Source organism: Rhodnius prolixus, unplaced genomic scaffold, assembly GCF_049639745.1.
Source record: "Rhodnius prolixus isolate KJV_2025 unplaced genomic scaffold, Rpr scaffold_2, whole genome shotgun sequence".
Classification (NCBI taxonomy): Eukaryota; Metazoa; Arthropoda; class Insecta; order Hemiptera; family Reduviidae; genus Rhodnius; species Rhodnius prolixus.
The window spans coordinates 61,941,558-61,958,426 of NW_027411592.1; positions in this window are offsets into that span (position 1 = coordinate 61,941,558).

Below are 16,869 nucleotides of genomic sequence, written 5' to 3' on the forward strand. Positions count from 1 at the left end.
GGTTGCCCCCTTCTCGGAGTAGGTAGAATAGCCATCACCAAGAGGCCTTTCAGAAAGGTATTCTGTATCTTAGGACGTTAGGCCAACATCTGCGAATCAGCAGATTATCTCTAGCACTTTCCACTTTCAAGTTGATTGAATTATGCGGGCTTTACGTCCAACTATCAATTAGGTGTCATGGACGGAGGCGACCAGCAAACATACTTTACTATAAATTTCTTTTATTAACCACTAAATAAAATCCAAGGCCTAAGACCGAGAATCGAACCCAGCACCAAATACATATTAGCTTTACAGGTCTCGCCTCTAACCGCTCGGCTACCGTGGCGCCTTTTGCGGATATTTGTAGGTTTGAAAGGGTCTAAGAAGGACCTCAGTCCAGCCATCCAAAGAAAAAGATAAGCTACTTAGCTGTAGAGATTGTGACGTAAGAGGAGCAAGCCCTAAGTGTGTGGTACGCCTGCACTGTTAAATACAATTGGCAGCAGTGACCGTCTTACTTACCCCAACTCTTACCTACATTCATATAAATTACTGGGATGTGGTATTGCTTGCACACCGCGATATCCACCTGTTTCTAGCCAATACTTGAACGAACTATTGCTAATTAAGCAGAACAGATGATAAAGCAGTCCAGCTGCAAGGAACTAGCTTATAGTTTCGGCAGGAGCCATGACCTGAGTTCCGTTAGATCTGACTGTTCACTGAGTGCCGTTTATCAGTTAGCTTCACTATGTCTCATTTACAGTTCTCCACTATCAACGTAGATAAGTTTTATGCTTATCGACTATCTTCTTTCTTCAATCTACTTCTGTTTCCAAGCGACACACCTGCTCTAGACCGAACTAGTAAATGGCAGGCAGTACCAGTCGAAAAAAAATACCTTCGTCAATAGCAGAACACAGGTGAACATTGGGATGTAATATCCTGCATTCCACTCGCTCCTGCAAATCTCTCTGGGTCTCATAAAAAAGGTCTTCTCTTAAAACTGCTCTTCTTAGGACCCAAGGGCCAAAAATTCAATGTGGAAAATTTGATAACAATTCCTGATACCTAGTGAGAGAATTATAAAAAAATCTCACCCGAATTCCTCTTGTAACAATTATCAAAGCTCATAATCATAAAATTTCTTCACACTTGGAGATTTTTAACTACGTCACGTTACCTAGTTTTAGTATATTGTTGGTTGCACTATAGTAATTTTTGACTAGTAAGCACACTGAGATAAGGCCGCAGGTTTCAAGCGTTTCCAGTGTAACTAACAAATAACTGAGATATATAATTTAACATAGTTGATGTTTTCATTTTTGAACTGGACTCAAATCAAACACACACTGACCATTCCGTGAAAATCTCTTTCCCGACACACTCAAAGCCTAATGTCAGATGGAAAATCTAGAAATTCCAAAATTCAATAGAATATCTTCTTTATATGTGAGTAGTTTTAGAAAAATAAAAATAATTTTCGAATGCTGAAAATGATTTTATAATCTTTACAAAATATTAATTGAATATAATATTTCATTTGGATTGTTCCAATTTGGATTGTTCCAATTTGGATTGTTCCAATTTGGATTGTTCCAATTTGGATTGTTCCAATTTGGATTGTTCCAATTTGGATTAATTTAGTGAAGGAATCTGTTGAAGCGTAACTACAAGAACACTTAGCTGTATCTTGGAGTTGGGCATGGCCCAAAATTAAATCTAACAGCGATTTGCCAAAACACTCGAATTCGACGTGGCAGTTAACTAGCAAAATCTGCAACAAAATTCATTGTGTGATTGCTTACTAAGCAGTTTCAATAACTTTCTACGAATTATTTGTAACGCCTCTTTTCTACTTGCTAGTAATCAATAAAATAAACCTTCTTGCTGATTTTACATTAATTGGTAAAACGGAGATTTTTCTGAAATTTATAATTACGCTTTAGTTCCTCTGTATGATTTTCTACTTTTCAACAATGAAAAATTGGTGTAACACAGAAATGAAAATGAGAAATGTATCATAAGAAAATAATTAGTAAATGCAGAAATCCAAAATAACAGCTGGCTAATTATTAAAAGTAATAGTTAATTATTAGAAGCAGCTAATGGCTAGGTGGGAGGCCATTTTTACTTTCTTGGTTTAGGAAATATGTGAGATTAATACTTAGATGCATAATCCAATGACTTGGTAGTGTTGGTTTCTCTTTTATAGCCATAGCGGAATTCTCATGGGAAATGGAAAACCTATTTTCTTTTAGGGGAACATTTTTAAAACTAAGATGTTTTACTTGATTTAAGTTTTATTCTGATTGTATTTTACGTGATTAACAAACAAATTATTTGTTTCCACTAATTTTGAATACACGGCAAGTATTTCTTCTTGTAATGCGTCCGCAAAGGCGAGGCACGGATGTGAGTGACGTCTCTCTGCAGAGATCACTTCAATTATTATTATTATTAGCGGTACTGAGGCCACTCTGACTCTGGGAGGTGGCTTAGATTTATAAAAAAGGTTCTGCACCCGGGCACAGGTAGTCACCCGGGTCCCACGCTGTAATTCATAATGAGACAGGTAGATTATGCTAATGCTTGCATAACTCTGTTCCGCTCTGCTCGTACTGTGCGCAAGCTCTTTCTCTTAATTTGGGGCAATCTTGCGGTCTGACCGGTACAGAGTAATCGAGTAGGAACTAACTCACAACTACGATCTAAGGAGCCCTGGCTAGAATTATTCCTGGAATGTTGGTCACAAAACGATGTATCGTGTAGATACGGCCGCATAGGCTATATTTGGCCCCCAAATCCCGGTGATGATGTGATCATCATATTTCTTACTGAAAATTCACAAATGATAATTGGTCAGCGACAACTACTTCTGAAACAGAAGCCGCCATGTCCCTTTTCTCAGCAAGAACTTTTCATCCAAGTTTCGGGGAAAAGGTTTCCACTCGCGTAGATTTATTTGATTCTAATTGCTAAAGTTTAAATTAAATCATAGAAACCGTTTGCGAGAAAATTAGAAAAGGCAGTGAACTTCTATCGGTGAAGTGGCACTTTATTGTGACAGCCAAATTTGGTCATTTTGCAATTTTTCATTCTTGAGTCACAGAGGTTGCAGAGTCACAGGGGCTGTAGAGTCACAGAGGTCGCAGAGTCACAGGGGCTGTAGAGTCACAGAGGTTGCAGAGTCACAGAGACTGTAGAGTCACAGAGGCCACCTCACACGGAGACCAATTCGTAAAAATCATTTTTTTGAACTCATGGATCACAATAGGGATATTTCCAGCGTTTGTAGTAATTGCGTTTTATTGGTCGATCGGCAATTACATAACGCAATAGTTCCTTTACAATGCGAGTGTGTACATGGAGCACTTGACGAGAGTTCACCTTGATCAATTGTTTGTACTTCACCGTTCGATTTGTTGTTATTGAACAGCTGTGAATGGTGTGGCACTCTCACGGTCTGGGACCCAAGAGGCTGCGTTGGGCAAGTCTTTGTCCTATTGGGTCTCCGCCCAGCATCACCGCACCAGCATTTCCCCGTCTAAACTGACTCCACTGCTCACGCATTCTCCGTTACATAGCAGCCGTTATCGCCATTTCTGTTTCAATTCTTTTAAAGCTTCTCCTTCCTTCTAAGAGTCTTGCGATCGTCCAGGTTTTGAAGTCCCGTTTTTATATAAATTCGTATTAGGGTGTCTCTTAAGCTTAAGAAACGACTCTGTATGAGTGTGTGCTTAAAATGTGTACCTACTTGAATTAAGTGTGTGTTAGACTTCTAGTTATAAGTTGTCTGTTTACCAGACTTTCTTATTTGTCCATTACTATGATTTTATTAATTCATTTCATCAAAAGGTTTCCTACGGTTTTTTTACTGGCCATCATTAATGTATTGTAGTTACATACGTATATTTACTGGACAAAATTAAGAGGTTAAAAATTAACTGGAATTGTTCAGTTCTGGTGTCCTTAATCTCGCTCTACGGGGGAGGAGGGGGTGCTCTCTTTTATTGTTCAAGAGGGCCACTGAAGGCCGCCTTCAGATGCGTAGCTAAACAAAAGTAAAAACTGTGGATAAACTTGGATGAAATATGGAGATTATTTGACGATCGGTTTATTTGTAAGAGTGATCACAGAATTGTTACTGCGACCGCAAAAAATAAAAATTACCCGAAATGATTATTAATTGTAACAATTATTGAAGCATTGTGAACCTTGTGTGGGGGTAACTCAGCAATGAAGCCCAAAGCTGAGTTTGGCACTCTCTTCTGTAGCCACTGTCTGACGCGGTAAACACACACACACCTGTGGACCGGATAGTTCATGAAAGCAACAAGAGTGTGGCCCGTAAGAGTGTAATGCTGCATCCAGCGATAGATGTACACTCGAGGTAAGCTGAGAGATCAGATCTGGCTAGTGTTACACTGATCCGACCAATAAATCCAGCCGATTACATCTCTTTGCCTGTAGTTTGTTTTGTCACGATGTTGTGAACTCTTTAGAAATGAGATGATCTGGATTAATTACACAGGTCTTACTCCCAAAATCACAACCTACACTTGGCAGTTATATAAATATGCAAATATAAATGCTAAATTAAACACCGGAAGTGTGTGGAATGAAATAGAGACCCGCAGTCTTGCCTGTTTTAACGTCTAGTTCGTGGTCACGCATCGATGGAGTCAACCGCAGTTCTCCGGATTCTAATGTCAGTAGAATACCTTCTAATGTTGCGATCGTTTCAAATTCGGAAACTAATTTCCGCCAGGATGTAACAAAGGTCCACAGGTCTTCTCTTTCAATTAATGGACTAAACGGTTTCTGTTGTACTAATGGTCACTTAATTCTGATTAATTTTAAAGTTACAGTAATTAATCGACTTTTGACCGTATGAATCAATAAAATGACTGAATTAAAATTTGAAATCCAAGCAAATTGAAGACTTATTTTAAAATCTCAATCTCTAATTTTTTCGCCAAGTAAACAGATCTAAATTTGAGATCTAGTGAGCATAACAATAAGTTGGCAACAATGAGCCGATTTAAAAGGGCGCAGATACTAGACAAACAGCTGCTTCACTTTATCTTTATGTGTGTAGAGACGCGTGGCCTCCAGCTCCAGGTAGACATTGTCGGCTCTCTTAGCCAAACACCAGAGTTCACTCTTCCTTCTAGCATTGTGTTACTACATCTACACACACACACACACACACACACACACACACACACACACACACACACACACACACACGCACAAACGTCTTCAAGGAGTCACTGGTGTAAAGTAAGAAAGCAGACCACGTGGGGTGTCATGTTTGTACACGTGTCCAACCCATATATATTACCTTAATAGAATGTAGGCGGTAACTGGCTATCTCACGCCTTGTAACATCTTTACACGCGGCTAGGCCTTCTTAAAGGACCCCATCCCCAGAGCACACCCCCTCAAAAGGCAGGGCTATTGCTTTCACACAATTACTAAGAATTTGTCCACTTTTACGGATATCTAGGCTGTCTTTTAGGAAATAAATTGAAACTTTTGTACACAGAGGTCAAACCTTACTATAACCTTCCCAACTGGCCGCAATAACTTGCCAGCATTGGCTGTTAAACAGAAAAGACCGTTCAGCGTACTCATCAATATATCTGGAACTTGAGCATTTGCAAACGTGCTGCAGATCAATTTATTTTAATTAAAATAACAAAAAAACGTGTTTAATGTCCGCAAATCTTTTGGGAAGTTCTGTAAACAGCATCATACTAACCCGGTTATATTGCCCATTAATTGAGAATTGTTTGCACATCCCTGCCCAGAACTGTAACCCGCCTCCTTATCTCAATTCCCTGTATAATAACTTATGTGAGTTCAGGAAACTAAAAGGAAATTGTAGGTGTCGCACTGAAGAAAAATAAGATAAAACTGAAATAAAACAGTTGAAGAGAATTGTACTTCCGGATAATCTGTACCAAAATCCGGAATTTCAATCCCCTCCTAGTAGGTGTCCTAGAACTTTAGATATCATTTTGATTTTCTTAAAATTCAAACTGTAACGTCATCCCTAAACACGCAAGAATACACCAAAATACATATTCTAGTTAAATGTTTCCAAGAAACTTTTAGATTTAGGTACTCGTACATTCATTTTGCGTGGGAACGGCTAAAAGAAACCGGTGGGGTAAAATATTTTGTTTTCAGTTTTAAAAAGTATTTTCGGCTAATTTTAGTCAATTTCTTAATTTATTGTTCTTCATAATAAAATTTATTCACACTTGGCTATTGGTGTAGATTAGGAAACGGCGATTTGCCGAGAATCGAAAATTTCTTAGTTCTTTTCTAATCTAGAGTGGGTGATAAATCGATTTGAAAATTTGTCTGTGTTTTATAAAATCAAATCAAAAGTTCCACTTTACAAAGTCAAGTATTCAGATTTTTGGGGTTTTCTCAAAAGAGGACTTTCTCCATACTGATACTGGTTGCATGCTGTAATACTTAATACATTTTCTGAGCATACGAAGGAATAATTATCCACGAATTTGTTCCCGAAGGACTTTCTTTGAATTCTAACCTTAACCATCGCCTTAGAACAAACGCAAAAATGTTCCGTTAGAGCAAAACAACCCTCGACCACTCCCAATCACCTAGGTAACTCCACTTGGCTGGAGTTTCCGTTTGTTCCAGCAACTTCATTTCACGCCAACCTTCGCCAGTACTGAAATATAATTGTCTTACACTTATTGAAGGTAGTGTAACAACTAGGACATGTTATTGGGGCCCTACTGCAGCTTCTACTTCACTAAAAGGCAGCAGAAGAGGTGAATCTAACAATGGGATTCAGTCGAAGCTGGTATAATGTTGGATTGGAACCAGTCTTGAACGCGCGTACAAAGACTCCACCCACTTTGTCGCCTATTTAAGCTTTTTTTTTGCACTGATTGCCAAACTCAGGTGAGATGAAGGGCTAGAACTGGAGGCTGAACCACTGGTGGTCTACACAGGGTTAGGACTGGAGGCTGAACCACTGGTGGTCTACACCGTAATGCGCAGGAACAAAGACTGGTATTGCAAAAATTCTGCAAAAAAAGTCCGGTGAGTCTGGTTTGGTTGATTGTCCTTAGGGACACCAACTAACTTTTTCCCCTCTCCCTACATACTCAATAGGGTGAGGGCGTAGATGAAGATGAAAGGGTTGGCGTGAGAGATTTTTCCGCATCCCTTAGCGTAACCAAGCTGCACTGATAACTGGCATTACCCTTCATGTATTTTTTTGCAAAAGCCCTTCAGGGCACTTCTCACTGTCGTATAAAACATCCCCTTTTGTGTTGCAGTTCCGGAAGGGAAGATTGTGCAACAAGTTGCCTGCAGCCAGAGGGAGTGATCCACCCTCGCATTGCTCAACCGGTGCAACCAGATCTTCGCTTTTCTTTCCTGTGCAGAGACAAGGACATGCGCGCTCCTGGTGGCCATTATACCTACCTTTACCTCCACTGAAGAGTTGAGTTTTCGCCGTCGTTGTGCACCTAATCTAGCCCGACATTCACTCCAACATATAAACAACTCTTTCTAATTATTTCTTAATTTATTGATGCATTCTTATTCACTTTTCCAGCTCCAATACCGAACGAAACTAATTTCCATAATTGAGGATTCAATTATCAGTTTTAATGGAAATATTTGTTACTCAAAACCCCTGAGTCAGGTGAAGTGTTTTTTAAATATTGATCACCGCGTGACTCAGCATAATCCATAAACGGAAAATCGCTATAACTTCAAATTTTTCCAGTGTGACCCTTTTTCATTCAGTTTTTGACGGTCATCCGGTCTTACCGGACAGTTTTAATATATTGTAATATAACGTTACGGTATTTGTCGGTCTCCAATGGGGCCACTTTATTAATTCGATATAAATTTTATTAAATCTCTCACTAGTTTTGTTTTATTGACAGGATAGTAATTACCTGCAATCAATAGGAATTACCTGACCTTTCATCGCTTTAAAGTTGTAAAATTTTAGCAATGGGGCGGTAAAATTACTATTCATAGACAAAACCTATTTACGATCGAAGCTTTGCAAAGAGGATTTTATAATTATAGTTTTGGTGGTGTCGATTAAGTTCTGAACATTAGATGGATTAGCTGCTGCACCTGTTATTGTAGCAGTCAATTTTGACTTTTGTCTTGCCTGAAACCGTGTGCTCGGAATGAGGTTTGATGGCCAAGTTTATTTAAGATAAAGAAAATCAGGAAGAAAGTGCCGAAGTCAAAGCGCACTCTGGTGAAAAATCGTTTTACATTTATTTGTACACATCATCCTTTGTAAATCGCAATTCTATGCTGTAAAGCAAAGTGAAGTAATTTTAGATTTACGTGTATTTGGTTTGAGTGTGGGTGTTAGAGAAAAATTTGAGTGAACACCTTCAACTACCTCAACTTTCTATTGTCTTCGAATCACGACCGCAAGAAGTTTGCATAATCGGTAAAAATGCTACCTGTTAAATACTTTAACTGAAGGGACAGAATTGATTCTGCGAAAAACAAATCTGAAAAATAAACTGATGGCTAAGTTGGATGTTTTGGTCGCTGTTGCTATAGAAACTTAATGATTGGATGGGCACGGAAACAATAAATTTTCTTAAATGTCAGTCGTTTTAGACACCTCTGATATGAAGTTCACCTATTGGGTGGTGCAAACGTCAAACAATTATTCATTTTGCTTCTAGCCAACCATTAAAGTTTGTATTCAGAAAATAAATAAATTGGTTGGTATGTTCTGTATCTATGACGTAGATTTTGTGTCATAAATCCGATAAGGAAGAATGCTTGGGATGCGCATGTTCTAGGTCTTAATGTTGTGCCTCTAACGTGTTCACCATGATTAAAATCACAGAAAGTTCTTATTTGATATTATTTTAGTTGAACCCGGTAGAATGTTTTTCTGTCTAATATTTAAATTCAAAACGTTCAGGAAATTTACCAGGGAAAATGAAGTGTGTAAAATTGAGTTTTTTAAGATTAATATCTGGACTTACTTGTTTGGGCAGCTTGTCGAATAACTAGAAACTAGAACTAGTCCTTGGTGAGATGTACTCTGAACACGTCTTACACACAGGAGCGGGCATGTGCTAATAGTGTCCGGAATTGTTAACGTGGGACGAACTGTAATCAAACTACTAGTGAACATTCGAAGGCACGCCCTCCTAGACCAGAACTAGGGTGCAACTAAAGTGGAGGGGGTTGTGATAGTCACCCCCTGGAGGGGATGATAACTGCCGCCCTCCTAAGGGGCGCAGATAACCACTGACGGATTACAGATACCAAGGCACTGATTCCGGACCGTTTCTTGCTTATTACAAGAAGTGAGACTGAAATAGTGATATTAATCACAAAAGTTTTATAAATTACAGTCACAGCTATTGTGACTTCAATTTTTCATCAGCAACACATGAATGGAGATAATTTTGAATTATACAGTGAGTGGGGTGGGGGAGAGTCTGATAGGAGCAGCCAATAGGCTGCTGCAATCATGGACCACATATTCCATCTTATCTGAAATCCTAGTTAGTTACTGGGAACAGGGTGGCGATGGGAACGAGGATAAGAGTGCTCCTTCCTACGAGGATTAGAGATGCTGCAATTTGCAGATTATTAACAACTATCCACATTAACTTGCACTTACTTATTGGCAACATGCATTTACCACAGTGCTATAGCAGTGCAGAGGCCTCTGGTCAACTATGTTGTCGTTATGCACTTCATAGTTTCAAGAGGCCAAAATTGTTTGGTACCCAAATTTTGACCCTAAACACAATCACCAACCATAAAGCTAATACAAACAAATTTTACACTTAAATTCAAATTCAATCAAACTTTTATATTAATAATAAAGTGCAGATGGCCTCAACTCTGCTTAAATTAGGTACTTTACATTCCAGGTGTATAACGGAAGTACCTTTTCACCAGGAATTTTGAATTCCCGTGACTCAAAGTGGAAAATCTGCACTTTTCAAGCATTTCCTTCCTTTAAGGAAAAAACAACAATTGATTTTGGTTGAAAAGATTGATGTAACTAAACCAAATAATTTTCCCTGTTAAGAGTTATGCTGTCCGCGCACACTCGTTGGATAATTTTCTTGAACCAAACTCCAATTTTCCGCACTCAAAAGTCCAAATTCAGACTTCTGCATCTTGCACGAATGCAAAACAACTTTTCAGAGTGAATTTCAGAGAATGTGGTTGTCGATGCTCGCAGAAAATATTCCCACGAAATGTCGAATTTTTGTGCGTGAGAGAGAAGTTGGCACCCCTCCTGGAGAAGAGGAGCAGCAGAGGATCTGGAACGCCCTAGTGGGGACACTTGCTATTGTCCCGTTTGAGAACAATAGGCGCGCAACAGAGTCACCTTCAGATAGGACCTGATAGTTTCCCATCGTCTATTATTGCTCTATAGTAACTTCCTTCAGCATTATTATGATTCTTAACTATCGCAGAGACAAGTAGCGTAAAGAGATGGGGGAGCTGTGAACCCGACCTTGGAGTAATGATGCAGGGGGAGGAGGAGATATGCGCTAGTCGAGGGGACAATGGAAGATGGACTTAATCTTGGCTTGCACCTTGATGACTAGGGGAGGTTCGCCCTTGTGCACTATCCAGTCAAGGACTCCCTTGCACTTACTCGCTCTTCTTTCCCACATGGGCCAGTCTCCAAACTGTGAGCACAGCTGCATTCTCTCTGCCTTCAGATAGTTGGCCGGCTGGCGATCATCTGATCACTCATCTTACCTAATAGCTCGCTTCCAGTCTAACGGAACTAATCTCTTCAAACTCTCTCAACTTCCTCTATTCGCAAACTTCCAACTCAAATCTTTTCTTCAAGTGCCACTTCCGGTCCGTCTATTTTCAGTCAATTTGGAAATTTAGTCTCTCATTTGATTCTTATACAGGTGGCAAAACAGTACAAACAACAGTAATGGCACTTTAGACTCCAGATTTCCAGAAGGAGCTTAATCGAGTTTCCTTGGGAAAGAGTTTCTGAGTTCAGTAAAAGATCTACAAATTTACAATTACCATCGAAGGAGCCATTTTTGGGAAAAATTTTAAAAACTTCAAAAAAAGAGTCCAATTCAGCGAACTCACTTCCGATTTTATTTTACTACTGAGTCACCCACCAAAATCTGAGTAACCTGAGCTAAATATCAAATTTTTACTTTCTGCAGTTTCCGTTTTTGAGTTTTTAGTGGATCCAAAAATCAGGTCAATTTGTAAAAAACAGTTTTCCTGACTGAAGGGAAAATCTTTTCAATTTTGTATTTGTTCAATCATTTTCAAATGTTAGGGCAAAAGTAGAAATGTTTCAAGTATTCGATTCTGATTGGATAGGGCTGCATTAACTTTCTTTAATCTTAACAGCTTGCAGGCTGCATTAACTTTCTTTAATCTTAACAGCTTGCAGGCTGCATTAACTTTCTTTAATCTTAACAGCTTGCAGGCTGCATTAACTTTCTTTAATCTTAACAGCTTGCAGGCTGCATTAACTTTCTTTAATCTTAACAGCTTGCAGGCTGCATTAACTTTCTTTAATCTTAACAGCTTGCAGGCTGCATTCAAGTATCACTTTTATTTGAAAACATTCTGAAAAGTTATTTTGGCGTTTTGGCGCGACTAAGTGGCATTTTCTATCCCACTCTATTGAGGCAAGAACCAGTCAGATTATATACTCTTGTATTTACGTTAAATTGCATAATAACGCCTATGACGTACTCAGTGTGCCAAGGCAATGGTCACTTGGGCTTACTAAGACTTGCAACAAGAGAAACAGCATCTCTACAAAGATTGTTTACTTATTTAAGAAGTTTACGCACAAATTTACTCTAAATTTGTTATATAAGATTTGCGTTTTTTGTTTTCTCAATTGAAATGAGAGCTGTGACTCTTATTAGAAGAATGGTAAGCTCTAAATGCAAATACTAACGGAGCGGAAGTAATTATATGATGGCAGGAATTGCAAAGCCTAAAACTGTCTAGCTCAGACAATGTCAACTAGTGTGTCAGTGTTACTTTACAACGTGGGAATGTGCAATTCAAGACAGCCACGTGTTTCCAGAAACTGGAGATTTGCCGTATTTATTTATCTCATTTGTTGCTGCACAATGATTCTCAGTGAGCACGAGGTTGGCGACCCTGTCAAACTTCCCAGAGTTTTCTCTGCAAGTACATTTTTAAGTCCAGGGTACTTACTATTTCCAATTTTTTTCAACGTTACATCTGAAACATCTGAAACTAAAGCGGCTTCTCTACACAAGGGGCTGCAAAAGTTGGAAGTCCTCAATGAGACTTGGGGTAAATGAGGTTAAAATAAAACATAACATGTTGGGTCCATGTAACAGAAAGCGCAACATTAGAAACTGCCCTCAAATACACAGGTGAATCCGAATGGGATGTTGGTTGAGATCAGCGAGGTAGTACGGGTGAAGGGATGTTCAGGTGACGATCATTTTGATCTGAGAGAAAATATTTGAACTTATTGTGTAATATGACTTGAAACTTATATTTCCCGTAAAAATTGAATTTTATAAATTTGACTGGAACCCAAAATTTCTCTTATTTGGATAAAGGGAAAGTAGGTTTTTCGGACACATTTCTACCTCAATGCTGACCTTACCAGAAGGGAAGTGGATTGCGACCTTTTCCGGAATAAAGAAATTGTTTTAAATATTTACAAAGACCGTAGTAAGGTACAAAGGAGAAACTGTTGCATTAATATTAGAACTAATAGAGGGGAGTATTTTAAATAGTTGTGTTTCTGCCTCCCTCTTCCATAGCAATGGTAAAGCGAAGGGAGCAGAGTGGACTGGAAACTATGTCAACTATTTGGAAGGCCTAGAGAGCCCTTCTCAGGTGGGATACCATCCCAGAGCTGGGCTTTGGCCCAGCTGTCCTTCCCACATCTACTAGTCTATCTATCATTCCCCTCCATGATTCACCGCATAAATTTGTTTCTAAAAAAGAAAACGTTACGACCTTCAAAAGACCTCTGCGATGGTCATATGCAGATTGAGGTGTCATATTCTGATCCACTTCCGTCACTTGTTACACTTTCTGTGGGCACCTTTTTCCCTTTATTCGTTTGGTTCTCACGTAGCATATTATTTAATTCCATCGAAGATATTACTGAACTACCTAAAAGTTGCCTTTTTTCTTCATAACTTTAATAAGGAAAATGAACTAAAAGAAACTAGCGAGAGGTTATCAACAGAAAATGGGAAATGAAATACGAGTTTTGGTTTCGTAGCGATTGGACGATTGATTTAATTTGCACCGAACTTGATTAAACAATTAGAGTAGACGAGGTAAACGTTAATCGATTTTGTATTTTGTTTTTAAATTACAGTTGGTTTTTTTCTCAATCTTGTGATGGCGTTAAGATGACCGGCAAAGCTTGTCGAAGTGACAAAAGTAAAAACACAAAAGTTGTTAGTTATAAGTGAAGGCGCGTCCACATCTTAGGTTATCGGTGCCCGAAGCTTTTTCCAGCGCACTGCCTGCCTCCGGGCAGTGTTCTCTTGTTACAAACTACAGCGAACATCACCGGAAGTAAGCTGTAAGGAACAGAAAATCTGTGGGCAGCAGCTGGATTCGAACCCGTTATCCCCGCATTGGAATCCAGTATGCACTAACCACTCATTTAATCCCTTTCCCAAAAAGGCATTTTAGTTTTAGTGTTTTGCTCTAAAAATAGTTAGAGTGCCAACTAATTTCTAAGAAGAGATAACAACAACACAAAGAAGAACGTTGTGCAATTCACTAGCGTGTTAACAGGTATAATAGTGGTATGCAATTGTCTAATTTGACAGTAAAATTTTCTAATCAAGAATTAAAGTCGGACACCCGAGTTCGCTTCTGTACCTCCTCGCAACCACAGATGTACAAAAGTAATGAACAAAGTTTTACCGGAATGGTACGAAAACTGTTTAGGATAGAGAGCATTTAAGAACAAAGTGATGATCTTCAACTTGTGAAGCGTAAAGAGATCTTTGCCTGCTAAGCAAGCAACTCACACATCAGCTTTATTAGCCTGTAGCAAATAAATACTCGCTTCGGCGGTACATTTACTAAATTCGTGCAGGAGCTTAAGTTAATGATGTCACTAGTTAGGAATTTACCAGTTTGAGCAGCGAACTTTAGTTACTTGTGCAAAAATTTAGCCTAATATTAGAATTACACGAACAGAAAGGACAAAATGGATTCTGTGGAAAGCAGGCAGTGGGTCAGCCGTTAAAGGCGGTCTTGGGGGCGGTGAATTGTTGAGTTTGCGCACACTCTGGATCCGTTCAACCAATACCAACATAAGAATATTTAGTAATAACTTCCTGCCTTTAGGGTGAGGTGCACAATCCAGAAATGTATTGGCAGGACTTTACTTACAAACATTTTCTTTTTTCGTCTTTTTCACTGGTTAGATGAAGTTCCATCATGGGTTGCAAGGAGCGCATTTGTTACAATCCTGGAGTTTTATCCCAGTCTGTACAATCTCTTTTTAAAGCCTTTTATACCATCTCTGACACAGTTAGCAAGCCAGTCGTCTTGTTCTGAATAAGTTGGAAAATGATTCTAAGTCATTATAAGTGACTAGTCCAATGTTTCAATACTGTGAAGGTGGCCTTCAAGAAGGACGTGGCGACATATTTTGCTCTAGCGGCTGTCTCTTTCTAGCATTAATCACTCCATCATTGGTCTACTTCAGAATTCGCTAATCAGCTATAGAAGCAAACAGAAATGTGCTGACACAGAAATAGTGTAGCAACGTGCAGCAACAAAACGAAAGTATATCAAGTATTTATTTTTACACTTCTTAGTAGATAATCCCATGAATAAAATAATTATAATGTGATTTGGTTGCCTGGGAGAATGTGAATGATTAGACTGCGCAGAATTAAGTAATTTTACAGTTAACAATGATTCATCTTAAATGTCAATCCATTCTTTTTGGTAGTTGCAATCAACTTGATTTCCACTTAAATCTTCTACAGTCGTCTGCATAAAGCAAGTCAAACTGTTCTGTCTAACTGTTAATAAAATACATGCGGAATTTTCTGGATAGACATAGATTGCGCAGAACAAGGGGAAAAGTAATAAACTGTCTCCTTTAAGACTCTCTTCGAGATCCTGATTTCTCTCATAACTCTCACTCCAGTTATATGATTGGACAGAATTTAAAGAAGAATCGTAGCAAAGTTTTCCATTATTATGAAGGTGAAAAAGTTCTCCAGAAATTTATAAACACGGCTGTTGAATCGTTTAATCTTAGAGCAATTCCTAGAAACGGAGTACAAGACCAATATACTTTCTTAGAAGCCCTTGCTGCCTTAGCAAACTGTCCTTCGTTCAGTCATATTTCAGGGCTGTTAGTTTAAAGTAATTCTCGTGCTCCGGCCGAGTTTCAGATATCCATTTAGCGGTTATCGCCCAAATAAGCAATGTTGCGATTTCTCACGGAAATCTTTACCTCCCCTCCTTTTGTCATGACGTACTTTTGTTAGGATCGACGCGAGTCGTCACAGAATTTCTCGTAAGTGAAATAATGACTAAAAGGTGCAGAGAGCCGTTGTCTGGGGGCGAGATCGGTTCTAGGATGGGCCACTGTCCCACGATGAGACCGGAGCGGCAGTTACAACCCTCCGAACCCTCCTTGCGCACATCTGCCCTCTAACCTTCTGACCCCTTTCTTCAAGTTGCACAACTCTTCTCTCTTCTTACCCCGAACTTTACAATCTTATTGTTTGACTAGTGATTTATCAAGAACTGACTAAGGCCCAATACTACAACTACCAACTCTCTACTCACTCATAAACAATACTATCGTACAATAGCTATTTTTTTTAATGACTATATATATAGCGTAACGAGCAATAACGGCACTGCCAGCCAGATAATAAGATCCGGTTTGCTATTTATTGTTAAAATATATAAAACTTACATTGTCATGGAATTTCAATTGTTGTGAAATTCTTTTTTAGCTTCAAATTTTATAACTTTCCGTTAGTGTGACTTGGTTGTTTGAGTTTCATTTTAGGCAAATGCAGGCTAAATAATTTTTAACAAAGAAGCAATGTAAGTTTGAGGCTGAAACTCTGTAACTTGACGCCCCTCACATCTTTCTAACAACAATTTCGTGTCGCTTCTTGGCGTAAATAAGGGGTCTCTGAATATATTTTGGTGACAAATTTGTGGAAATCAATTAGAAAAGGTGGACCTTTTTTGAATATTGTGCTGACTCACACTCTCTGTTTCAGCATAGAAATTGCAACGAAAAATGACACATCTTTCTCTGATTCAACCTTAAATCAATTGCTCCGAACAAATTTCACTACTTCTATTTGTAGTAATGATCTATGATTGTGTCTACTGGTACTACATTTTCGTCAGCTTTTTTGGTTCTTGTGGATGAATGTGGTTTTAGGTGAACTTCGAGTAGTTGCTTCTGTCATACTTATGAGCCTCCACCTTTCCATTGGGCAACTACTTCAATCCTTTGAGCTCTTTTATTCTCTGGTTTATGAGACGATCACGACCGAGCCAGAGGGTCTGACAATAAATCTCCATTTACAGTGCCATATCGAGATTTTCTTTTTATTTGCCCCATGATTTCTAGTTTTTCCTACAGATCTAATTGGATAGACATTTCGGTGATAAAATATTGTTTCGTCATGGCCACAAATTAGTTTATAAATTAGTTTAGATAAATAAAAGAAATGAAGCCGCCAATAAATCACTATCTTCACTATTATCACCTTCAAACTCCAATTGTTGTTTCCCCATTGGTGTCTCACGATATTCAAATAAACTACTTTGACATATTTTTCACCCAATTAGTTTAAATCTTCACTCTAT